The sequence below is a fragment of the Protopterus annectens genome, chromosome 12.part0 (genome assembly GCF_019279795.1).
Source record: "Protopterus annectens isolate FY-2018-M chromosome 12.part0, PAN1.0, whole genome shotgun sequence".
In the NCBI taxonomy this organism is placed as follows: domain Eukaryota; kingdom Metazoa; phylum Chordata; order Ceratodontiformes; family Protopteridae; genus Protopterus; species Protopterus annectens.
Window position 1 is genome coordinate 1080959368 of NC_056746.1, and position 27299 is coordinate 1080986666.

The window sequence follows — 27299 nt, forward strand, 5'->3', positions numbered from 1 at the left end:
TCCAGTCCCATTAATGCTGTGTTTTTGGCTTTGGAGAGGGCTGTTTTAACCTGAGTGTCTGTGATTTCAGGGACTCTACATTCTTCTGGTATGGTTATGGGCCCTTTTGAGGGTGAGAGGGGGGTGAAGTTTGCGCTGAACCTGTCTGCCAGGATGTTGGTGATATCGGTCAGTTCAGTGTATTTTGTGCCATTCTGCACTAACTCCGAGCAGATCTGAGCATTGCCACTTAGATTCTTGACATAGCTAAAGAATGCCTTGTGGTTATCTTTGGAGTCCTTGGCAATTTTTCTTTCAAAGCTCGCCTTGCATGATTTTATGAGGGATCGTAGTTTCATGCTGATACTGATCAGGGATGTCTTCCCTTCTTGGGATTTTATTCTTTTCTGTACTAGTTTCCTCCTATTGTATAGCTTATTTATGGCAGGAGTCCACCAGACTGGTTTCCTTTTCTTGGAGGAGTGAGTCTTGGTTTTGCTTGGTATGGCATGATACATGCATTCTTGTAGCTGCCCGTAAAATGCATTAGTAAAGGATTTTGCAGCTTGGACAGTGTTATCCTTCGGCATGGGGGCTTTGAAACTTTCCACCTCGGTCTTAAGTAATGTGAAGTTTGCTTTTGAAAAGTTTTTTACTGTGGTTTTCTTGTCCGGGGGTGGGGGCAGAATATGGATAGCCAAAGTGATTTGTTTATGGTCAGATCTACCAGCGAGTGGTTGACCTCTGGTGTGGAACACTGGTCACCCATGTTGGTGATGACCAGGTCCAATATGCTGTCACCTCTGGTGGGAGTGTTGACCAGTTGAACCAGGGCGTTTTGAGTTTATAAATTCTAGAAAAAGTTGGACAAGGGAGTTAGTACTTGAGTAGCTCTCCCAGTTAATGTTTGGGTAACTGAAATCACCCAATATTAGGGTGTTTGGCACTGACAAAGGGCATCCATTGCACTAGGTATTGTGTTGATCCACTGCATCGCTGGTCTTCCTTTTACGCTGGTTTTTAACCTTGCTATGCAAAATATCATCTTTTAAAGATCACACTTTCATTGTGTGTACAAAGTACAAAAGTTGAAACCTTGTTATTTAATCTTCCAGGAAAAGCTCAGGTTTTATCTCCTTTAATAATGAATAGTTTATTTCAAACAGTCCGTGGTACGTATAACTTGTCCCCAGCACCATAATTCAAAGCTGTTAACTTCTCCTCCTGTCTTGTTATTCACTATCCACTTCTGCATCCATATAATGTTAATTAAAAATGCTTGATCAGGTCAAATCTTCGTATATTAAGACACTCTGCAGCTCAGGATCAAATCTAACACTGCAAAGAGTGATTCTTTGTCTGATCTCTTGTCATTGCATTACTGATTAAAGATCCATGCAGACTGAAGTTGCCTATGATTTCTATTTTGCCTCTATAAGGAACAAAACCACTAATTTTAACTTATGATTTCCATTTCTTCTCTAGCAAGATTTGTTTTAACATAAATTATTATTTTTGTCAGTTCTCTGAATCTTTGTCTTCTTCATGTAAAACTGCAAGTGTATTTTGAAACTGTGTGGAGTGATCTCAAGAAAGCAAATATTTCAGATTGCCTTCACTTTCAGTCAGTAAACGTTTAACCATCTGCATAACTGTTTTATTCTTTAACTGTTCTCATACTGTAATTTTCTTTGATGATTTATTCTTGAATTGTTAACTCCTGATTGACACAGACTGTGCTTGAGAACTATCAGATGTTCTCATATACTTATACTTCTTAATGTAGCTCAGAATTTTTCAAAATTTGCAGTAAAAAGCATTGCTACAGGTAGTAATACACATATTGCTATACTTTTGATAGACTTCATCTCACATCAGTGATGATGTATTGTTCTCCACTCAAAATTATACTTTTATTTTGGGCAGTTCTTGTTCTAGATGTAGTTGTAGTCTGCAGTAAATGGTATTTTGTAGGATCACAGCAATTGCCAGATCATTTCCAGAGTTCAGCTGGATCACTTTTTTTTCCCTCAAAACTGTCATAAAAACAGAACATTTCCAATCAGTTGGCCATGAAGCTGTCTTCCAAATTTCCTTGCAAAAGCTTGTCCTACTGAGTGCTTTTTCTTCGTGGATGACAGTACTAAAAATGCCTGGTGATTTGTACTTTCATATAAAATTTCAGTGTTGGTTCTACTTCTTTCATCTCCCATAGTTCATGATCTTAACAACAAACAATATCAAACTCATGGGTCTTTTCGCAATATAGGTAAGGCTGTAGTTTTGCCTAAGCCCAGACTATACTCAGATACTCCTCTACGGCTGCATAACACTTCACCATGGGTTGAAGTCTGCAGCTCAAACACAAATTGAGGTGCTCTTTTGAGGAAACCTGTCTAATTACAGTCACAACAACATTTATTTACTTATTTGATGTTTGTTAATTGGTTAAGTGAAATGGTTCAAGGACCCTTTTCAGCCATAACGTGAGGTCATGTAGAAAGTAACAAGATACAATCAGAATACAAAACAGATCGTGATAAAACAGATTACAATAAGATGCAAACATATTACAAAAACATGCAAATAAAAAATATACAATACATATAAAACAAATAGATTAAAATATACAATTAGATGCAAACAGCCTACATGTTAATAAAGGATTAAATGTTTGTAAATTAGTATAATAGAATAAGTTATTCTGAGAAGAAAAAATAATATCTGTAAAAGCTGGACTGTACATGATGTGGAAATTAGTTAGAAGCAGAAGCATCTACTCGTTCAGTGAGTTATTGACTATAATCAACACTGGATGGAAGAAATTACCTATCTCTGGCTGTGAGGGTCAAGCATCAGTCTTGTAACCCTTGGTAAAGTTAATGGGACTTTGATGCTTAACAAAATCATTTGATACTGAGTGACCAATCTCCTGTAGTCCATACAGAACCAGGTGCTGCTATATTTCTTTAGCACCAGCACCACTGGTGAGGACCATGGACTGTTGGACTCAGGATTACTCCCAGTTTCAACATCTCCTTCAGTTTCCCTTCCAGATTTTGCTTAACTCTTTCAGGGATTCTGTAAGGAGCTTATTTGATGGGTTGACAGGGTTCTGCACCAACTGGGTACATTCTAACTTACCAGTAAACATATCCCCTTGTTCCTGCAATACTGACTGGATTTCTTTAATCTGGCAAAGGGTTAGTTGTAGGGACATGGCCAGCCCCATCCACTAAGGTGTCCGGCCAAGTCTAACCAAGGAGTTCTACCTCCAGATTACCAGGCTCCTCCTACAACTCACTGTAGATACCAAATAAGAGGACCTCTCGGTTATGATAGGATTTATTGTGTTAACATAGGGACCTGCCAACTGTATCACACAGCTGACATTACTTATTTTTTTTTACAACACAGAAAGTGCCCTCCCAAGCTGCCTGCAGCTTGTTCTGCTTCACAGGAAAAAGTACCATCACATACTGCACTACAAAATACTGTCGGACTTTCCTGTCAAACCAAGCCTTTTGTTACTCGTCTGCCTGGGCAAAGTGCTTCTCAGCCATTCCCCATGAACTCTTAAACCCTTGTCTTGAGGTTTAGGATATACTTCACAACAGATTCCCTGAGGGAATCACACTCACCCTCTCACTCATCACAAATTAATTCCAGGCACCCCTGTACCCTGTGAACACACAGTAGTTCAAAGGGTGAAAACCCTGAGGACTACTGCGGCACCTCCCTGTATGCAAAAAGAAAATGGGGCAGATACTTCTCTGATTCTGTAATAAACTGATATCCAAATGCACTCAACATGGTCCTCTGTGTACAGTCAATCCTCTCCATAACAGCATTTGTCTGTAGATGGAAGAGGGCAGTCTTCAAGCACTTTACCCCACAACACTTTCACAAACAAGCCAACAGGTCCGACGTAAAATTACATCTTTGTCAGTATTTCCCCCAACAAAAACTCTACCCTGCTGAAAATATCTAGCAAAGTATATGCTACCTTCTATGCTTCAAAATGACAAAACCACTGCTCCTGGGTACCTGGTGGCATAATCCAACACTACCAGAGTATATATCTTGTCTGTGGACTTTGGGGTAATTAGGATTCTCACAACTTCCACAGCTACACACTGAAATACTTTATCTATATACAGGCAAAGGAACGAAAGCAGCCATTGCTTTGGCTTTGCTTCCAGCCATGAGGAACACCAATTTAGAATAGCGGATACTTGAATAAAACACCACCACCACTCTGTTCAAATAAAAAAAAAATACTAAAATACTGAAAAGATCTTTGCCATGTTGGAAGTATTCAACTTGTAAATTATTTAAAATAATCATTTTACATTAGCGAATATATCCAAAATAACTAATGTTGATCACTTATTACATGTAATAATGAATACATTATTTATTTGGTGCATACTCATATTCACCTTTTATGTGGGCAAAACCTCTCTGTTTAAAATGTTAGGTGTTTAAAAAGTTAAGTGACATCAGACGCCACAAAGAAACAAACCATCTATTTAAAATCTGACAGCCGGAAGCTATTTATAGACATAGGAATTGCTAACAATCATACCACTGTCAACTAATAACGTCAGGTTGATAAGAAATTCTTGCTAACAAGGCACAAACTATTCTCTCTAGGATTGAATGAACATTTGTAAATACACATATGTTGTTGCATAGCTTGATAAAATACATAACTAGGTTATAGTTTTTACTTGCCACAGCAACATTAAAGATTGCCAATAAACATCCAAGTCTGTTTTCTCCTCTTTCACCTCCTCCATGGTGTGGCTTAGTGATAGGCAAGTCATTAAGGCCATCAGTGGTTATATCTCCAAAAGATAGATAGATAGTTCCTGGTCTTTATAGGTTCATAAGTAACTACTAGTCTAGCTGCCCTTGCGGGCCATTTTAAGCCTGGTCAATTTCCTTTTTTATGCTCGAAATAATCTGTCCCATTTGGTTATAGATTGACCTTATCCAGCCCATGGTTGAAAATTACTGGGATCATACCGTAGATAATTTGAGGGGTCGCACGAATGGGACAAAGCATTTAGGTGCTGCCTCTATTAGTAGTACAGGGTGAAGTACTTAGGTAATTTTTTTGTTTCATCTTTTCTGTTACATTTAAAAAGAGGAGACAGCAATGTCTGGATATCCAACACTCTTCAAAAATCATTTCTGTACCATTATATTCAAACAGACAAAACTCACCCATCCCTCTAGCCATAAACAAATACAAAGGGCAGATGAATAAGAAAGAAAAGATAAGAAAAAAAAAACATTACATTTTAACTTAGCCTGGTATTACCTCGGTTTCACAATCCGATTGCCTGTGCTCTTAACTGCTGCTTAACTGTGTGCCCTGTGTCATCCTACACCATCAACATATTGAACCAGATGTCCTTCCTTAGATCACTGTTGCAGTACTCCAAACTGCTGTGTTACCTCTCAAAATAACCCGGAAGTACAGCCAGGGTACCAAAGACAAATCTCCCACAGAACCATACCACTGACATATGACATAAGCCTACTGATGTTAAGTATGACAATAAATCCACAGACTATCTTGCTGCCAGTTTAAACTGAAGGTCTTGCATCTGGTCTGTTCTAAGAGTAATTACTGGTACTATTGGCTTTCACTGGTTCAGCTAAGTGTCCAGCTGGGGAAACCTTCCTTATTTATTCTTAACTGCATAGCTGTTTTTTGCTCTATTAAAATGTCAGCTAGGAGGGGGAAGTGCAATTCTGGTAAGCGGATTCCCTAGAAGGATTTTGACTACCAGTGCCTTTTCTGCATAGATGCAAAACAACCATAAAAATTGTATGATGTGTTAGTCCGTCGTCCTGAAGATGTTAAGGACACGACTTTTGTCTCCAACTCCAGCTTGGAAACTTGGCTTCTTAATCGACCTACGTAAGCAAAGTTGATGGACTCTTCTCCCCTGGTGGCTTGGCCATACAAAATAAAGAATTTAAGAGGACCAGGACTAATATAAGGACTCCTCAATCAGACTCTGATAAATCCACACAGGTTTTCTAACCAGTGGTATGACAGAGCCTTACTCAGTTGCCTGCTACAGCCACCCCACCGGAGGCTGGTATGGCATCTGAGGTTCACATATCTGAAATGACTAAAGTTACCAATGATTATGAGAAGGGAGAACCCCACTTAAAAATTTCCAAATGAACCAATGGTATATTGCATAAATTCCAAGGTCACTCACTGAGATTCATCATGGGTCAGAGCCTACATGTTTACTCAAAGCAGACATTCCACCTACGAAAAAGAAACGGAGGTAGATTTTTCTCAGGGCTTGTTTAAAGCCACAATGGCACTCAGGCCACCATCCTTTGCAAGGCCCTACTCCCCAAGAGACAAGGAATCGTCTGATGATGAAGAGGCTGAATCAGACTGATGAGCTCTCCGTGGCTAGGCCAAGTAGGTTCTGATGATAAAGATTCCTTTTCTCCTGTCTCCTCATTGCAGAAGCTCCATTTGGGGAAACTATTGTTTATATAATGAAACATTCTGAATGGGAATCAAAGCAGACCACTTCCACTGCACCCGACTGACAATCACCATTCCCTAAAAGGCCTGATTGTAAAAGGTACCTGATGACTTGAAATTTCTGCATCACAGTGGCAGTCCTTTCTGTACTGTCCATGGCTACAGACAAGTCCACTAAGGTACTTCCTGCTGCCAATGCTCTTCCCTCACATAAAGAATGCAGGAAAAAAAGACAGATTGTAGGGAAATAAAGGCTAACATGTCTTCCAATCTGGCTTTCAGAGGTCTGAAATATCAGATCCAAATAACTTACTGTACTTTCCAGGCAATTTAAATAAAATGTTGCCCCCCACAGAGGAACCAGGAAGTAAACCACAGGCCTTATCTCTAATGGCTAGGCGCAGCATGAAATGCGGCAAAGGTTTCCTCTAGTCTAGCTGCTGTATGTTCCTTGATCATGAAGTATGCATGATTTAACTTCCCCTCCCCTCCCAGAGGATACTGAGGCAAAAACTTAGATGCGCCCTTAAACAGGGACCCTGTTTGGTATGGATGCTGCCAGTCTTTTCAAACTACTGCCGGAACAAGGTAAAATTATGAAGGACTGTGGACAGATCTTTGTCATTTCTGTGCCCAGATATCAAAGAACTTGCCTACAAAACCACTTCCTTCACTCACAGGAAGTCTAGTCCTTTTCATAAGGCCAAAAGAATCTAACACAAAGCCAGACAGTGACTCTAGATCTGGGAGTCCTGCCTTCCAAGGCAAGTCTGCCTGACTACCCTCTGTCAACTTCCCCACCAGTCTGTCCCTCTCTATCCTTATACAAAAGGTTCACGTCATCCCTAAAAAACTGTCTACTCATCACTTCAGACAAATGGGTTCCTTCCATCATGCAGAATAGGAACAGAATAACTTGGAACGTTCCTCCAATCAATGGTATCCCTCCTCTTCTTCGCAACTGTATATAGTTGCTCTTTCCCATCATTCAAACCATGTTAGAGCAAGGCACAAAAGAACCCATGTCTCCATAATATGGGGAAAAGGGTTCTATTCCAGACTACCCCTCCTTCCAAAAAAAAAAAAAAAACTGGATCTTTCCATCCCCACCACTTTTCTCCATTTCCCACCTTTGAAAACATTACCCCTTACAAACTCTGCCACCATTCATTCTTCCACAAGCCTTCCTGGTATCTCTGGACCTAAAGGATTCCTCTCTCCACATTGTTATTCACCCTGCTTACAAGAAATTTCGGAGGTTTTCTAGTAGCTCATCACACTTTCAGTTTTCTGCTTTGCCTTTTGGACTTTCTACAGACCCAGAATTTTCACAGTGTGTCTCGCTCCTGGGATAGCTTGCTGTGGTACTCACAGAATCCAGACATTCCCTTATTTGGAAGGCTTGTTAATACAAGAATCTTCTCAGCAAATACTGTTGACTCATCTCAAATTCACATTGTCCCTACTTCTGGTACAGGGGTTTACAATCAACCTAATGATGTCTGCAATGAAACCAACCCAGGACCTAGTTTTCTTAGGGTGCAGTCTAGACACCAGACTCATGCAGGCATTCCTACCACCAGATAACATGCACAGCCTCACCAATTTCCTCTTTTCTCTCCTTTCCTGTACTGCAAGGGAGATCCTCAAAGCACTGGTGTTCATGACATCACTCATCTTCATGGTCCCCTTTGCCAGACTCCATATAAGGAAGATCCAGTAGAACCAGAGATCCACATGGTCCCAAACAGTCCCATTTCCTGAACACCCAGATTTCTCTCCTATTTTGGCTAAAGAAGGAAATCCTTTGGTGGATATCAAAGATAAAGCTCAACCCAGGACAACCTTTCAACCTGGGGACACAGCAGCAAAAGCTGGTTACAGATGCAAGGGGAGCATGGGTGGGCAACCCGAGTGTTCACAGACAATGGCTTCCAAATCTTAGATCAGACCACATCAATCTGAAGGCAATTAGGGTTCTAATACAGGCTGTCCGGATGATCTCCCACTCTTGTAAACCAAGTCCCTTAAGAGTGTTCACAAAGAGTAGTACTATAATGTGGCACATAAACAACCGGGGGGGGGCACCAGTGCTACAGTTATGTGGTACATAAACAAGCAGGGGTGCACCAGATACTATCAACTGTACAAATTGGCTGTTTTGGCATGGCAGCAGGCTAGAAAAGCAAACCTGTATTCTAAGAAGTTTACATTCCCTCACAAGACAATGTCATGAAATCATTTCTATGGAGATCAAGGAAAGATCCCCCAGAATGGATGCCAAACCTGGTAATCTTCCTAAATATAGTCCACAAATGGGGGTTGTCTCCATCAACAATAAACATCTTCTCTTTTGCACCAGGACCTACTGCTCTCAAGTTTGAAAAACGGACACAATATCCTTTCCTTGGAAATGGAGATTCTTATATGATTTCTTTCCACTTCCTCCCCCCCCTCCCAAGGTCTTAAAAAAAAAAGATATAGAGTGAGTACCCAAAGACCTTACTGGTGACTATCTACTGCCCAAGGCAGCACTGGTCCTTCCCTCTCTTCAGCCTAGTGAAGGCCATCACCAGAGGCCACCTCCTTCTGTGGACTTCCTCACACAACAGAAGGGCTCATTACTTCATCCAAACCTATCATCCCTCATCTTGACATTATGGGTGATAGCATTCTGATCTCTTTTTAGACACCAACTTTCTGAGACATGCTTAATGTTCTCCAGGATGCAAGGAAATCCAATATCAGAAAATCTTACAAAGCAAAATGGAAAAAAAAATACTATCTAATGTTTGGCTAAAAAACAGGATCCAGTGCAGGCTAGTACACCAATTATCTCTTATTTGTGTGAGCTGTTGAAATCTGGCCTAGCATGTTTATCTACTAAGGCACATTTCATTTATATCTGCTTGCCTACTTCTGGATCCTCTTCTAGCCATATCAGAGGTAAAACCATTCTTAACTCATTCACTCCAATGGAGCTCAGGAGGTTTGCACTGTAACTTCCAGTGAGTGCAGCCCAAGCCTTTTTAAAGAATCAAATTATGTCCTCATATTTTAAACAAATGTTCATATCTCTGGAACCATAGGGGTTATGAAAGAAATATAAATGGCAAACGTTGACACAAACTGTTTTATATTGGTAGTATTCTTTAGGTTCTAGGTCTTAAACTGAATTTTATAAGTCACAGTAAATGCAGTAACTATTACATTTGTAATATTTTGTAAACAACTTAAAATATCTTTGCAACCACTCAAGTTACCCACAATGTCAAGCAGCATTTTATTCATCAAGCGGAGAGCTTTTACATAAGGCGAAGGAGTTCTGTGTGTTACTTAGCTGTTGAGATATTTAGAAAAATGTGAAAATTATATTTATATAACTTAATATTATGAAAACAGTTAATATCCATTTACCTACGTTAGACAGAGGTTAAATATTAATGCTGTTGAGTTTGCTATTGTGTAAACTTTAAGATGAAATCTTTTAAAACATTGTACATAGCATGGTTTTGACGCAATATGAACAAGCAATATTTGACGCCTAGAGGTGTCAGTAGATGCACCTAGAGACGTCTCTCAGATGTAACAAGTTAAAAGGTGTACTCCAACTAAAACCTCCAAAGTAAGCCAGCCCACCTTTCTGGGACCTCAGTTTTGTGCTGAAGTTCACTCTCCCTTGTTTAGAACCAGCAGTGTCTGCCGGTCTCAAATCCTGTACTTGGAAACCCGTTCTTCTGATAGCTCTCACAAAGCCCAGACAAATCTCCAAACTACAGGCCCTTCTGGGCAACTCCCTCCTCCTTTATTTTTCACAAGGACAGATTACCTTTGTGGGCTAATCCCATCATTATGCCAAAAGTGGTAAATTAATTCTCTCCCATTCAGGCCATAAATCTTCCGACCTTCTTCCCTAATCCACAAAACAAGGGAGAAAAGTTTCTACATTAGACAACCCAGATTCTACCTGGATAAGACTGAAGATATCCACAAGTTGGACCAACTATTTGTCTCTTTCAAGGATTCCAACCTAGGGAAACTAGTGTCTAAGCAAACTATTGCTAACTGCATTTTTAAATCCATTACCTCTTGCTATAGTCAATGTGGCAAATCTTAACCTTCTCCAGCAAAAGCACATTCTACTATAACAGTGGCCTCATCTGGAGCCTTTTATAAGGGGATGGCCTGTAGAACTGTCCTAGAAGCAGGTACTTGGTCTTCTGTGCATACCTTTACAAAACATTGTAGAGTGGATACTTTTTTCTAAATCCAGAGCCGCCTTCAATAGGTCAGTCTTCTCTGGATTACTGGACAGTTCTATTTCTCATCCAACCACTGTTCACACTTCATAAGCATTGGGAATTGCCTAACAGTTTGGAATACTGCAGTGATGATCTAAGGAAGGACATAGTACAGTTGTGAAGAACGTACCATAAAAGCAGATGTTCTACTGACCACTGTTGCAGTTTTCCTTCCCACCTTAACTCCCCTCTTCTCAGTTCCTTCCTTCCTTTTCTTCATGGACCAAAGATGACCACTGTCTTTTTGCTTTTCTCCTCTTGGCTAACCACAGTGTTTCTCAGGCTTCTACAGGCCGTCTTCCAGAGTCTCTTCATACATCCACTTATGTAACCCTCACACCCACAGAGCTTTGGTCAAACACTGAACGTACATCTCTGTGGAAGGATATGGCTCTGGTATTGAAGGTTATTTGGCGAGATAACCCAATAGCTTGGAATCCTGCAACAGTGATAAGGACATTACTGTTATAGTAAGCTCTTACAAAACTGTACTTTTATGGGATAGACACTTCCTTAATTCTGTTTTTATGTACACTGTTCTTTCCCATACGTATTTCTATTACTGCACACTAGTCACACTTTTTTCTTGTTTCTGTAAAATATCATGCACATTTTGCACTCAGATTTGTACTCTTAGGCCAGTATTCAAAAGCAGTATTACACCTTACTCAGTGCAATAACCTCATCTACCAGTACAGACACAACCAGTACAAACACACAAATAAAAGAAAATAAATAAAACGCGATGTGGGTTAAGCCCTAGATGCAGTCACTCACTTTCTCTCTTTGTACCCCATATTAGTTTCTATCTTCTCTCTATAGAGGAAGCTCAGGCAGGACTCAGTCAAATGTTTTGTGTTCATATCTCAAAAGGCTCTGCAAATATTTTTGTATGTACCTTGGAGTAAAGCTAAACTGTTTTCTCTACACAGTTTCATATATATTTAGAATATTCATGGATAATTTTCATTTAATTACCTCACGATTTCTTGTTTGCATTCTTATCCTTTAAACCATATTTATTTTTGCTTACTATCATGGTCTTTATCGCTGTGTCCCAGGTTGTAGTTGAAAAAAGTCTACTGCCAAATTCACTTACCCAGTTAACAAATGAAAAATAAATAAATTAATTACATGCATGCAAAAAGTACAGGATACCTTCTTTCTATTTTTTTTCTACACAACTACATGTTCACTATAATCTTAATGTATCCATAACCATGCACAGGAAAGAAAATACTTTTTCTTATAATATAGCGACTCAAAATAAGATTCACTCATTCTTAAAATTATGATGTTAGTCAAATTCACGCTAATAATTTGTCCATTAATAGACTTGAAAAAAAAAAAAAGGCATGGGCATTCAAAACTGGCATGTAGCTGAAACACCTGATGTCCGTAAGGGATCATTTGCATATATCCTATTATCGTCTTTTCCAAGAGGTTTTAAGGAATCACACATTGAAAACTCTAGCTAGGCTAGGATTTTCTTGTATTTTTTTACCAATTGGTTTGGTTGTGTGCCCTGTTTACTCTTATTTCATATATTAAAAGTCGGTGTGTGGGCATGTATAAAAATCCCTCTGCTTAAAAGGGGCTAGTTAACAAGTGGAAATTACCAACTGGCAGATGTTGAACCATAAATGGTCATTTTTGCTTATATCAACCTTTGTCTTATACCACCGCTGCTCTTTGTATGTAGCGCTGACTTCTATGACTTCATCACTCTCTCTATATAATTTCAATATACTCTTCAAATCAGCCTCTTCTGTACTGCCAACATTTTTGATAGAAATTGTATTTTTTCTGACAAATTTAACACCAAACTGCTTTAATCTGATAAGATTAGATACAGCATAGAAAGAAATTCCAAGACATGAAATGGAAACTCAGAAACACTGAATCTGGGGTACGTCAAACAAGGTATTTCAGAATGAACTTTCTCACACAGGTGTTTGAGGACCTGCATCCTACCAAACAAAAATTAGGTTAGTAGTTCTGACTTTCACTGCATACAATCTCACTTCACAAAATCAGAGTCGATGGATATTGCAAAAAGCTTTCCAGCAAATGACAGTGTAGTGTTAGAAGCCATGCAAGCTGAATTTTTGCATGTTTTTTCCTTTCCATTTTAATCTAGAGCTTACAGAAGTACTGATATTTGAATCTTGAGAGGCAGAAATTTCTTTACAGTACATTCTTTTCACCTATCTTCCCTCATGTCTGAAGTACAAATTTTGGTTTCTGTAGCAGATACACACATCTGGTTAACAAAAAGAACAGTCCCTTAAAAAAGGGAGTCAAATGTACAACAGAACATTATGACCCCCAGAGGTTATCCCTGACTTTAGCTCAAAGTTATAATGATACCCCAATCTTTGGTCTATGCCCTGGGTCCTACCAAGAATAAAACCATCCATGAGAGGGGGCTTACATGCATTCTGTAAACTCTAAGAAAATTAATCCTAAAAAAAAACTCTATGGTTAGCTGCATTACATAATAAAAGAAAATCTTAAGCCCATACCTCTCAACTCTAATTTTGCCTCATTAAATTGCCCTCTTCGCCAAAGAAAAGGTTTGTCACATGCTCAGAGTTTGTAAGCAGCAAAAAAAAAAAAAAAAAAAAAACTAAATCACAAACCTACACAGTTTACACCTGCAGATTGACAGTAAAGCAATATGTATACCTTTAACCATAAAACAAGTTGCCATCATGAAATATTGCAAACCGCAGAGTAATGGCAAAGGGGGAGTGGTTACAGGGAGGAGCAGCTCTCTTGCTATGTGCTGTTACTGGGCTTTGCTTCAGTAAGGGATGCAGGAGGGTGCAACATCCCCTTCCCATTGTGTTGTTACTGTGCTTGGTGGGAAGCCTATTTGTCAAAATGTGACTGTAGTATACAATTAAATACTTATCTGAAGTCCCAACATTGTACGCATACTCATTCTGCAATACTCTACAACAGCAACAACATACTTCTGTTTTCACTACATTTGTTTGGATTCAGTCGTGTTTCCTTATAGTCATGCTTGACATAATTAAATTACGTTCTTATGTACATTAATTAGGAAGTTTGCAACCTAGTTAATGTTAATCAGTAACTATTCAGAACAACATTTAGATGTGGATTCTTCCTTGTTTTGGACAAAAGTTTGTCATTAGATCACTACTGCAGTATTCTAAGCTATGTGGAGCTTTCTTCCAACAACCGGTCCTCCTTGGTAAGCCAACAAAGATTTTTAGGGCACTCCCAACGTAGCTGCTGCCTGCATCAGAGCACACAGCAAATAAAGAGCACCCTCAGTGACAAACATCAGAATTTTACTGACACCAAAGTGTACAGCATTTTTTCTCTTAACTAATCCTGCCAATATTTAGGGCCCCTTCTCTGGCCTCATTATGAGCATCAGCCCTATTATATCACTTCATCCTTCCCCGGTATGCAAGACTTGTGAATAAGGAAGCTGTTTTTTAGTTCAACTTCTCTCCCTTTGCCACCAGTGAATGCTTCAGACGTGGCCAGGAATTGTTACTGGGACTCATCTCTTAGCCCCTTTAGTGTTGCGACGCAGGAAGCCATTAAGGACCTGAAGGCTAGCACATCCTCTGCAGCTGTTCAGTTACACTTGATGGGAAAGGGAGAATCACCCTTGCTTGTGCCAGAGGGAGGGACTAGAAGACAATTCCCTTATGCCCTGCTGATGAATGTTTTCCCAGTAGTAGGAACTTGTTTGTGTGACCGTACCTTTCAGATGGGTATCCTAGGAAGAGAAGTACAAGACTAAGCAGAGCTCCCCCCCCTATTTTTCTAGTGAAAACTGGTTATACTTTGCTAAAGGTTTATTTCCTGCCTTTCAGTCTTTTGTTATGGACACGTCTCATTCCCGCCTCCAAAATAGGTAAAGGCTTTTATTCACAAATGTTTTTGGTGCCAAAGCAGAGGGTTCCTGGTGGCCCATTCTAGATCTTTCCTTCCTGAACCTTCATATCAAGTTTCAAAATTCAAAATGCTTACCTTTCGGTGGGTGCTGCCTCATTTCCTTGGGCAGCTTCCTTGTGACTTCTGATTTAAAGAATGCTTATCACATCCCAATCTGCAACAGTTTCTGACGACTTTTATGTTCTTCTGTAGCTGGATCAACTTTTCAGTTTTCTATTTTGCTCTTTGGGCTGGCTACTGCTCCCAGAGTGTTTAAAATGCCTGTCACCAGTAATAGTCCATTGCAGGTTATGTTGCATTCCAATTTTTTGTGCACAGGCAACTACCTGACAATTCTTTTGATTGGGCAATGAACTTTTTTCTCAACAGGGGATGTCAGATAAACAGGGAGAAATCTCTTCTCCCTCACTCACAGAATAAAACTTCTGGGCTGCCTTCTGGATACATCCCTCATGATGCCTTTCCTTCCTCAGAAAAAGGTGCTGTCTTGTGTGACTCATTTTCTAAATTTTTTGCAGCTGACTTAGGAAGCTGCCAGAAAGTATCTAAGACTTTTGTGGTATATGGCCTCTACTATTCCCATATTTTCTCTGTCCCAGACTTTACATAAGGAAAACTCAATGGTACATTAAAACTCTCTGGTCCCAATACCAGCATCTCACACACTTTCAGATTTCTATTCCAGGATTTGTGAAAAGGGAACTATGATGGTGGGTGCATCGCCCGAGACAACACAGGTCTTCTTTTCAATCCACAGCAACTACTCATTTAGTGACAACAGACGCCTCAGACTTTGCTGGGTGAGGGGGGCTGTATCCAATGGAATAAAAATTCATAGCTTTTGAAACAAAATACGTTGAAACACAAATGTCAAGGAAATGATTGCCCTTTTTGCACACTGTCCAATCTCTAAATCAGAGGCTTCACTAGACATCACAGATAAAAATAATATAGTACATAAACACAAGGAGGGATCAGATCCTATCCACTCTGCAGACTAGATGTGACAGTCTGGACGCTAACAGTTCAACACACTTTATCCCTCCAGGAAACTTGCATTTAAATCAGAGAAGAATTTTGAGGCAGACAAGCTGAGTAGAACCAGAACCCTCATGCTCAGACACAGCTCCACGTGGTCCTGTTGAGTCTTCATGGCTACAGAGAACTGAAAAAAGCGACTGCTTTCCTGATTAAGTATCCTGCTGTTTTTTATACCTTCTACTGCTTACCTAGAGCAAGCTTTAACTGTTTTCATAGTTATTTACTGCATTTTTTTATTATCTGCACTTAAAAGTACATTTTAGTCGAAATTAGTCTATCGAAAAGTGTTTGTTTGCTGTTTAATTTAATTGTTTGGCTGCCCACTAAAGTGTGCTAGCCTGTACTACTGACTTATTGCCTTTTCGGCATTTCTGTGTGTTTCTATTTAAAAACAAAAAAATATTCCTTGTTTTCCTGCCTCTCCTAAACTAGTTAGACCAGTTTACAGGCCTTGCTGTATCCTGGGCTGTGTTGTAGTTCCTGTGTTGTCCATTGCCTTACTTGGATAGAAGGAAGTTTCTTAGCTCACCAGTGGGAGTGGGGAGCCTTGAATAGCCTACCTGTCCTTGAGGGAAGTGACCTCAGCACAAGAAGCTGTAGTAATTGGTCATTTTGGACCATTTGTAGCTCTTTTGAAGTTCCCTGGTTAAAATCTGCTTCTGGCATTTTTTTGAAGCCATATTGCTCAGACACAGCTCCACGTGGTCCTGTTGAGTCTTCCTGGCTACAGAGAACTGAAAAAAAGCGACTGCTTTCCTGATTAAGTATCCTGCTGTTTTTTATATTTGTTTTACCTTCTACTGCTTACCTAAAGCAAGCTTTAACTGTTTTCATAATTATTTACTGCATTTTTTATTATCTGCACTTAAAAGTACATTTTAGTCGAAATTAGTCTAATTCAAGTTGAAAAGTGTTTGTTTGCTGTTTAATTTAATTGTTTGGCTGCCCACTAAAGTGTGCTAGCCTGTACTACTGACTTATTGCCTTTTCTGCATTTAGCGCGGAGTTGCCACTAGAGCACCATTGGGCAGCGCCGGTTAAACAAGGCCTTAGAACTGCTCTACTTGTTATCTAAACAGTCTATTCTCTATCTGTAAAGCTCAGCACTTGCTCCTAAAGCATTTTTTAGTCAGGTAAAGCACTTCTATATATACAAAGTACTTCACTAGCTTAAAAACCCCCTTGAGTACCCACTTCCCTACAGGTCCTTTCTGACTCAGTTACACAGCAAACTTTTTCATTTCTTCTAGCATGTCAAAGGGTCAGTTGCTAGCATCCTCTCCTGCTCAGCTGGTGAATCAGGGAATATTGAGGCAATGTTGCAATTGCCTCCTGTACACAGACAACCCTCTCCTCCTCCCACAAAACACAAATACATGCGAGAGATGCAACTATATAGCCAAACTGGAGGCTGAGCTCTCTCAACTCAGGACTGGCAAAACCAGACAGGAGGAGAAGGTAACCACACACACACCATCAACCCAGTCTCACACAGAACTATCACAACTACGAATCAAACACAAACACACAAAGACATACTCGGAGGCACTGATCAAAAATCTACCAAAACAGCAGAGGCCTCCAAAGCAGACACCCAAACAACTGCCACCTCATGACATAACACAAGCAACACATAGATCACAAAGTCAGTGTGCAAATCAGTCACAGCCCTTAAGGCCAAACACAATGCCAGACACACTTGTCATAGGTGACTCCATAGTCAGACACACTGACGTCCCACTCACCAGAATGAACAAGGAGAGGGTCACAGTAAGCTGCCTGTCGGGCGCTAGAATCCGCCACATAACACAAGCACTCAGGTCACTCCACAGCAAGTACAAGTATGACTCAGTCATTGTCCATGCCGGTGTGAATGACCTGAGACGTACCTCCCTGGACTACATGAAAAGAGACATAAAGGAGCTCTCAGATTATGTAGCCCAGGCTGGTATGACCCTGAGCAGTATCCTACCTTCACCAAGAATGATGCCACAATACAGAGACAAAATGATCAGTTTTAATAATTGGCTTAATTTCTGGTGTCATTCTAAGGGGATCCAATGTCTGTCTGCCTGCCTGGAATGACATGCTTGACAAGCCACACTGCTTCACAAGGGACGGCTTGCACCTGTCACCCCTGGGTTTCTGGATATTGGCAAAGGCTCTTGCCACTCCCATAGTGCCTTTTTTAGACAAGGCTCAAATTCTAAACCCACCGCCCTAGAAAACAATAATGGAAAAAAACTAAGGGTAATGCTGCTCAATGCCAGAAGTCTAAATCTCAAGATGCACGCACTCGAAGCCCTCCTCAGTATGGAGAACATCGATGTCTGTGCTGTGACTGAAACCTGGTTCAAGGCTCCTGAGAGCACCCCGGCACTATCAGGTTTTACCTCATATCATGCGTTCCGGCCCCAAAACCGGACCGTACCACAAAAGGAGGGGTGTATCCATATTCATCAAGGATACCCACACCTCCAGGCTGGTGGCAACTCACAAAGCATCAGAGACCATTCAGGTGCAATTAACCATAGGCAAAACTGCTCTACAGTTTGTAGCATGTTACAGGCCACCCTCTCAAACTCAGGAACCCCACACAGCCTTCCTGAAGACACTGGAGAGTATAAATGTCTCTCCAAACACCATCATATTGGGTGACTTCAACTACCCAAACATAGACTGGGAACATTACTCAAGCCCCAATACCCTAGCCCAAAGGTTCCTGGAGTTCATAAACTCAAATGCTATAGAACAACTTGTCACCATTCCCACAAGAGGTGAAAATATACTAGACCTGATCATCACAAACATGGGGACAAAATGCTCCACACCAGAAGTATATCCCTCATTGGTGAGATCAGACCATAAACTAATCTCACTGGAGATCCACATCCTGCCCCCACCCCCAACAAAAAGACCACAGTGAAGAACTTCTCAAAAGCCAACTTCACACTTCTTAAGACTGGTGTGGTATCCTTCAAGGCCCCTGAGCCATTGGAAACCACAACCCACGCTGCTGAATCCCTTACAAATGATTTCTACGAGCACCTCCAGGATTGCATGGATCAAGCAATCCCAAATAAAATCAAGACCCTTTCCACCAAAGGCAAGTGCCCGATCTGGTGGACCCCAGCCATAAACAAACTTTACAACAAGAGGAGAAAGCTACTACAAGATAGAGCAAAATCCCTAAAAGGGAAGACATCTCTGATCAATACTAGTAAAAAATTACGATCACTCATAAAATCATCCAAGGCCAACTTTGAGAGAAAAATCGCCAAGGACTCAAAAGACAATCATAAGGCCTTCTTTAGCTAGGTTAGAAATCTGGCTGGAAACTCCCAGATATGCTCAGAATTAGTCCAAAATGATACAAAAATCACTGAACCCACAGACATTGCAAACATACTGGCAGACAGGTTCAGTGAAAATTTCTCCCCCCCCCCCAAAGGGAGAAATATCTATCCCAGCAGAGTGTAGCCTCCCAATCATCTCAAATGCCCAGGTGAGAGCTGCTCTCTCTAAAGCTAAAAACACAGCATCAATGGGACCGGATGGTGTCCTGGCTGTGTGCTACACGAACTCAATGAGGAACTAAACCCACACATAAGGCTGCTGTTTAATCTTAGCCTTACCACAGGATACGTACCCAAAGAGTGGCGTACGGCAACTGTGGTCCCACTCCACAAAGGCGGTGCTTCTACGGACCCTGGTAATTACCGCCACATAAGCGTAACAAGCCTGGTCTGCAAAGCTATGGAGAGATCATAATGGAACTCATAAATAAAGACATAGGGGACCTACAGACATTGGATCCTACCCAATTCGGCTTTGTCAAGAGCAGATCATGCCTCTTGAACTTGGTCGACTTTTTTGAAACAGTCACCAAGGCCATTGATGAGGGTAAGGCAGTTCACACAGCCTACCTTGACCTTGCAAAAGCTTTCGATACAATACCCCACTCAGGTATCATAGAAAAGCTCACCAGCTTAAATGTAAACCCATATGTCACAAGATGGGTTGCAAACTGGCTCAAGGACAGAACCCACAGGGTTAGAGTTGCTGGTGCCATGTCAGACTCAAGCGGTCTGGCGGTGTCCCACAGGGCTCAGTCCTGGGCCCCCTCTTGTTCGGCATCTACTTTTCAGAAGTGCAGGCAAACATAGGAGGATTGTGGCTGACAAAGTTTGCCGATGACTGCAAACTGGGCGCCATAGTTGAAAATCCATCAGACACAGATATCCTTCAGAGAGGTCTCATAGAAACGGATAACTGGTGCCAGAGCCATGGCCTTAAGCTAAACGCCAAAAAATGTATAGTCATACCCTTTGGTAAAAACAAGATAACCCCAAGTTACCACATAGGTGGCAATCCATTAAGCACAGAAGAGGTTATCAGGGACCTGGGGACCCAAGTTGACAGTAACCTTTCTTTTGACACTCACATTGCCAAAGTGGTTAGAAGGACCTTCTACATTGCCCACCTGATTATGAAGGAATTCACATCCAGATCAAGGGAGGTCATTGTTCCCCTGTACTCTTCACTTGTCAGACCAATGATTGAGTACAATGCCCCATTCGGAATGTATCTTACCAGACACCTGCAGCAATTGGAAGGACCCCAAAAGTTCCTCACCAAAAGGATAAAGGGGCTCAAAAATATGCCATATGCTGCCAGACTAAAGAAACTCCAGCTCTATACAGTTGCATACCGTCTGCTCAGAGGTGACCTGTGCCTGACATACAAGGCCATGCCCAACCCGGAATTAATGGACATGCTCCACCTCAAAAAATCCAGAGCCACAAGAGCAAGAGACTTAAACCTCAACACGGATATAAATAGGACATGCTGGAGGGACAGATTAATCACCTAGAGACTCCCTATGCTGTGGAACAGAATCCCGATCCATGTGAGACAGAGCACCTCGCTGGCTCTGTTCAAGAGGAATCTTGACCAGTGGATGGGAGATCGTAGGTTTACCCCGGGGATCATCTCTGTATCACTGCTGGACAGAGGCACAGCAAACTAATGGGTATAGTATTCTTCAACCTAAGGGGTGGAGAAAGCCACACAACTCTGGCTAGGCTTATAAATGCCCTAGGGCAGATAGCCTAGTATGAACCTATGAATGGATGGTGAACCAATGGGTGTTACAGGAACTGGTCCTTAGGTTGGGAGCTCCACAACTAAATCAGTTTGCCTCCAGCCAAAGCAGACTGTGGAAAACATTCTTTTCCAGGCTCTGTGCACTCGGGCCGGGAAGACAGATGCATTTTCATTCCTCTGGTCTGGACTGTTCCTCTATGCCATTCCTCTGATGACTAGCGGTCTGCTGAAGATTCAGGCTCTCTGAAGATCATAGTGGTGACCCCCCTTTATGCCCAGGCACCCATGGTTCTTTCTTCTGATCAAACTGGCCAAAGACACTTACCACAAGCTTCCTCACAGGACAGAAATACTGTATGGATGGCAGAATTTTAATTCCTTGTACACACTTTTTTTTTCCTGAGAATATTCAGCAGGTTACTGGAAACCAAGAAACCTGCTACTAGGAAATCGTATTTGGAAAAAAAAAAAAAAAAAGATTTTCTAGTTGGTGCTACTGACAACCAGGATCCATTACAGGCCCGGATGCCTCTGGTTTTCAAAAGCTGTGCAGCTTATCTACCAACCCTTCCTATTCTTACAATAAGTTTCACTTGCTGGCCATCTGTACTAGTCTGCCCTTGGATCCCCCTTTCTACATTGCCATCTACTTAAGGTTTGCATATACGTCCACCTCTTGAGAGTGGCCCTCTTTATGGGATCTTAACTTTGCACTAGAAAAACTTGTGCTGTCTCCTTTTGAACCTACTCGGAAGAAAAAGTTCTTACCTTGGAAAACAGCCTTGTTTATTTGCTCTGACCTCTGCCAGATGTGCATCTGAGTCGAAAGTCTTAATAGTCAATATCTCCATCTCATTGTTCATAGGGATAGTGTTTCTTTGAGAACTAACCACTCCTTCATGCCGAAAGTGGTCAAGAGTTTATGCTGAACCAGGCCATTAATCTCCCGGTGTTCCTTCAGGATCCTACAACCGAGTGTGAAGGGATTCTTTATACTTCAGATGCTCCAAGGCAGCTCAGACATTACACTGATAAAGTCAAATCCTCCCAGATTCCTGTTCAGCTGTTTATTTCTTATGAAGGAAAAACAAGGGACAAGCAGTACTGGACTATTCTGAAATGCATGGCCCAAGCTATTACCTTTTGTTACACCCACCATGGATAATCACTTCCAAGCACAGTCAGGGCTCACTCTACTTGGGCTTTAACTACTTATCTGATATTTTGTAAAGAAGTGGACTCAAAGTACACTAGAAACAGCTACTTAATTGTCAGTTCACACTTTTACCAAATATTACAAACTGGATTCCTACTCTAGATCCACAGCAGAGACCGCTGAGACTGTTCAAGGGCTCCTGAATTCCAACTCACCTTCTGACAACAAACGTAGTACAGCAGTGTATGTGGTCTTACCATAACAGATATTCCGAGTAAATCACTGCTGCCATAGCCTCTCCCACTAACACCATGAACATGCACTGCTTTTGACTAAGGGTATTGTTTTATTTTCTTTAGAACGTGGTACCAGTTTCCAGCATTTACAATTCCTTCTTCCAGACAAGAAAGCTCTCACATTTGAAGCTGTCAGCCACAGGATGCGAGGAGCACCCTAAAAAGCTTTGGAGGTGGGATACTGAAGCAATGTCTGATCCTTGGCAGGACGTCCCATAACGGGCTACAGCAGCAATGATTTACTACAATAATAGATGTCCAAGTAGGAACACTTACACAACTGTACTTCACTAACAAAATCAACATTTAATTTCTGTGCATTAAGCAGAACAGTCCAGCTGGTCAGAAGCTCCTTTTTAACTTACTTTAAAAAGTTCCACATACCCTCTGCATGTCCTACACTACATACAATATGATAATATGGCAGCAATTAACAAAACTCTGAAAAAAAAAAATATCACACAGTAAACACAAATAACATTGTCCGAGTCAATGAGAAGAAAATAAAATAATTATTTATTTATTTTGGGTGGCGAAGTGTTAGAGATGAAGTAGATATCAATACGAGAAGAGAAAGAATAGGAAGCAGCAGTGGGAGAACGTTAAGTAGTTTGATGTGGACAGTCAAACAGGTAGAACGAGTTGGAGGAGAACACTTTTATGCTTGCTTGTATTTTATTCTAAATTACATGTCCAAGTAGTGGCTATTTATTTATTTTTTTTAATTTCCATTTAAAGATCTTAAGTGGGATTCAAAGCCAAGTACAAGAAAACTGAACTTACATTTTGCTATGTACAAGTTATCTTTTTGGATTGTATTTTGCAATAATATTATTAATTGTTGCTGCATTTACAATTCCAAGATGTGCATATGTCAGAATGTACTTTAGTTCCAGACACTATACTTTTGAAGAGCTAAACTGTGAGAATATCTGTTGGGAAGACCTAGTAAATTTTATTATAAACTCATTTCAAAATTAAGTTTAATTTTATAAATACCTGCAGACTGGATGCATACAGAAAACAATAAGAGACACTGAGCACACTGTAACTGAGCTTTCTGTGTTGGGTATGGTATGATTTTAAAAAGCAAGAGAAGTTTCTGGTTGGTTTGGGCCATAACATAGTCAGTGTGTTGGTCTACAGTCAACACATGCCAGAATCTGCCATATCACCCATGCACTCAATTCTCTCAACAATAGGTACTGTTATGACTCTGTCATAGTCCACGTCGACGTGAATGACTTGAAATGCACCTCCCTGGACTATATGAAGAGACATATGACTGAGCTCACTGAATGCATGTCCCAGGCAGGTATGTTTCCTAGCCTTAAGCAGCATTCTATCATCACCCTGAATGATGCCGCAATACAAACAGAAAATAATTGACTAACAATTGGCTTAGTTTCTGGTGTCATTACAAGGGTCTATATTATATAGACGAAAAATCAAAATGTCGAACGCTCACATGAGCGTAAATGCAGAAATTCAAAGTCACTATTGTGGGGGGGGGGCCTCCCACACACCCCGCTAAATTTATATTCCAACTCAGAGATCGCACTAAAGTGCAGAAAGGGCAAATATTCTGATCCTCACTATACTGCAATCAAAAAAAAACGAATTTCTGCATTTACGTTCATGTGAGCGTTTGACATTTTAACTTTTCGTCAATCTAAAGTAGACCCTCATTCCAAGGGGATCCAGTCCCAGACAGCCTGGGAAGACATGACTGACAAACCACAATGCTTTGCCAGAGATGGCCTGCATCTGTCTCCCTTGGGCTTCAGGCAGGCTCCTGGCAAAGGCTCTTGCCTCCCCCATAGTGCCTTTTTTAGGCAATGACATAAGATCAAAACCACCAACATGAAAACTTAATCAAAAAGCAAATTAAAGGTCATGCTGAGTCTAAACATGAAAGTGCACTCAATACAAGCATTATTTACCCTGGAAGATGCTAACATTTGAACAGTCACAGAAACCCGGTTCAAAGCTGCAGAGAGCACCCCAGCCATACCAGGTTACTCTTCCTATCATACATTCAGAACCCAAACCATGGGCATCAAATGGAGGTGGAGTCACAATAAGACATGCACACCTCCAGGCTCATCAAACAGTATGACGCACAGGAGACACTGCAGGTATAGTTAACCACTGACAAGACCCCTATTCAAATCATAACTAGCTACAGGCCCCCAACTTTGACTCAAGATGCCCACTCCACTTATCTGGACTTCTTCGAATCTATCGGGTGACTATCCAACCACAGACTGGAAGAATTCTCTGCTGTACGAAAAGCTTTCTACATAGCCCACGTCATTAGTAAGGGTATCTCATTCAGGGACAAGGTGGTCATAACATCCCTGTAATTTTCCCCTATAAAATCCATTGAGTACAATGCCCCTTTCGGCATGTACCTCTCAAAGCACATGAAGCAGCTGGAGAAACCACAGAGGTTCCTCACCAGTAGAGGCCAGGGCCTCAAACATCTACCCTACACAGACAGGCTAAAGGCCCCATCACTCTACTCAGTCTCACACAGACTCCTCAGAGGTGATCTCTGTCTGGCATACAAAGCAATCTCAGACCCTGCCTTGATGGGACTGCTGCATATCCGCAAGTCAAGCTCCACTTGAGTGACTCACACACGTGACCTCAACCTGGTCTGTGACATCAACAGGACTTGTTGGTGGGACAGATATATGTCCAAGGGACTCCCCCTTCTGTGGAATAGACTCCCTCTCCACATCAAACAGAGAACCTCATTAACCCTTTTTAAGCGAAACCTGGATAACTGGATGGTGAACAGAAAACACACCCCTGGGATTCCACCTGTGTTCCTGCAGGACAGGGGCATCGGGTGCTGACTTGTCAGAACATGGGCTAAATTCTTGGCTAGGCTTGTAAGAGCCCCAGGGCCAACAGCCTTGTAACTTCCTATGATTCTATGTACCTTTAAGACCAGTTTTACAGTACTTTGATTTAACAGGACTATGTTCATATCTGGTATATAATATAGGAAGACCTAGCACACACTCCCCCCCAAGAAATATCATCCAAGTTCCCCCGAAATGCAATACCCTAATCTCAAAATTCTAGCTATAATCTTACAACTCTAGCCTTATCCTTAATCCTAAAACCCTAACCCTTACCCACAACTCAGTGATGGGCTGCTTAGAAAATTAAGTGGGATTGAGTTGATGTAGTTACAGAGACCGCCTGCTGCAAGCCAATACCACTCTAGAGTAGCTATGAACTTTTGGACTCACCTCAACTGGTTCCACACAAAAGGAGGAACCACTGAACAATTGTTTTTAAAACATTCCAAACATGTAAAAGCGTTTAACACATAACTTTGCATTTCTCTCATCTTCCATGCTCAATAATTCTGGATAAAGCAAAAAATAACGAGGACAAAGGCCCCAACTTAGGGATATACATATATATATTTTTAATTACTATTAATTCAATAAAACAAGTTAACAGAACAAATCTGCAATAACATTTTCTGAATAACAACTATGAATCTAATATCTAGCGTTATTTACAGATTTGACTAGGACCAATTTAAAGATCTGACTACCGACGTTAATTATGTGAAAAATCACCCCCCTCTCGTTTCGAGCAGAAGAAGATTGACACACCTAGTCAAGAACCAGGAACGGTTGAGAGGTACAGATACTCAACTTAATATTTGCCAAAAAGTAGTTATGCAGCTTCAATCCGTTGCCCGTATTTAACCCTTTGATAATCGGGATTCCCTTTAAATAGACGTAGAGCAACTCTTTTACGAAAACAGAAGCGTTTGGCGTTAAAACAAGGAGCGTGGACAGGCTTAAAGCTATAACTTGGAAACACAAGAGGCTAGTCTATGTTCCAAAGCTTCAAGATGGGTATTACAAAACTAGTTACAAGTACAGCTTACTGCGCAAGATAACCCATACTCTATTTAATTTACATGATTACATCGTATATTGGTACATAGAAGGATAACCCTATTTACTAAACCATCCACACTACAACAGTTTCCCCTACACCCACGCGAAAAACAAAAACACGTCTCTTGAACCAGTAAACGTTAATTTTCTAGCAAACCTAGAATACAGACAGAAGAAAACTAACCTCGACAACACTTGCTTGTCTTAAAGGGGCGGATCCTCTCGTTAAATAACTCCTCCCCGTTAGCTGCTGTCGGGACTCTATTTGACGTCATTGCAGCGCCCCTATGTCGCTTTCTTTTTTTTTTTTAGCTGCTTTGTAATGGTTCGTTGTACCCAGTATATTTAATTTCTGGATAGTACAACGGGAGATACCGGTGTATATTTTTAGTGGCTAATATTTTATACCGAATCTATGTTGCATGGTTATTATACCTCAGCCTCTTAGAGCAAGAAATCTGGAGAAGGCTATAAGTGGAGCAAAGGCCCCAAAATAGGGACAATTTTTAAATATTGCTCTTAGAAGTTTAGAAAGTTGATAGAGTAACGTTTTGCACTAGCATGAAAATTCAAATGTCTTGTCATTTTCTAACTTTAGTCTTTAATGATTTGCCACCACTTTGCTAGAAAGCCATAATTTTATGAAAAACGGACCAAAAATATGAGAGAAAAATCTGGACATTCTGTGAAAAGCTGTCCACTTGAGAGGTATGATTATTATTTACCTCTTGTGTACAAATGCAGGGACACTATTTATAGCTGCAACTGATTTAGTAACTTCTCAGACTAAGAAAATCCGAATATACCTCGCAACCTGCTAGAGCAAGAAATCTGGACAGAGGCCTAAAAGTAGGAGCATATTTTAGGTATTGATCTTACAAACTTAGAAAGTTTGTAGATTAACAGGATTTGTGTTAGTGTGCATTTTCTGAAGACTATGAAGTTTGAAACTCAAATGTGTCATTATTTCATGACTTTTATCTTCTGTAATTTGCCAGAAAACAAAGTTTATGA

At 40.8% G+C, this 27299-nt stretch overlaps 1 long non-coding RNA gene across 2 annotated transcripts in view; it reads right to left on the bottom strand.

Moving 5' to 3' along the window:
- Window positions 1–26583, bottom strand: part of LOC122816982 — a 315952-nt gene extending 289369 nt beyond the window's left edge. The window contains exon 1 of one of the 2 annotated variants that reach the window (XR_006367128.1): window positions 26470–26583. This is a non-coding gene — a long non-coding RNA (uncharacterized LOC122816982). The remainder of the gene's footprint in view (window positions 1–26469) is intronic. The other variant, XR_006367129.1, reaches the window with a different exon arrangement.
- Between the last annotated feature and the right edge of the window lie 716 nt (window positions 26584–27299).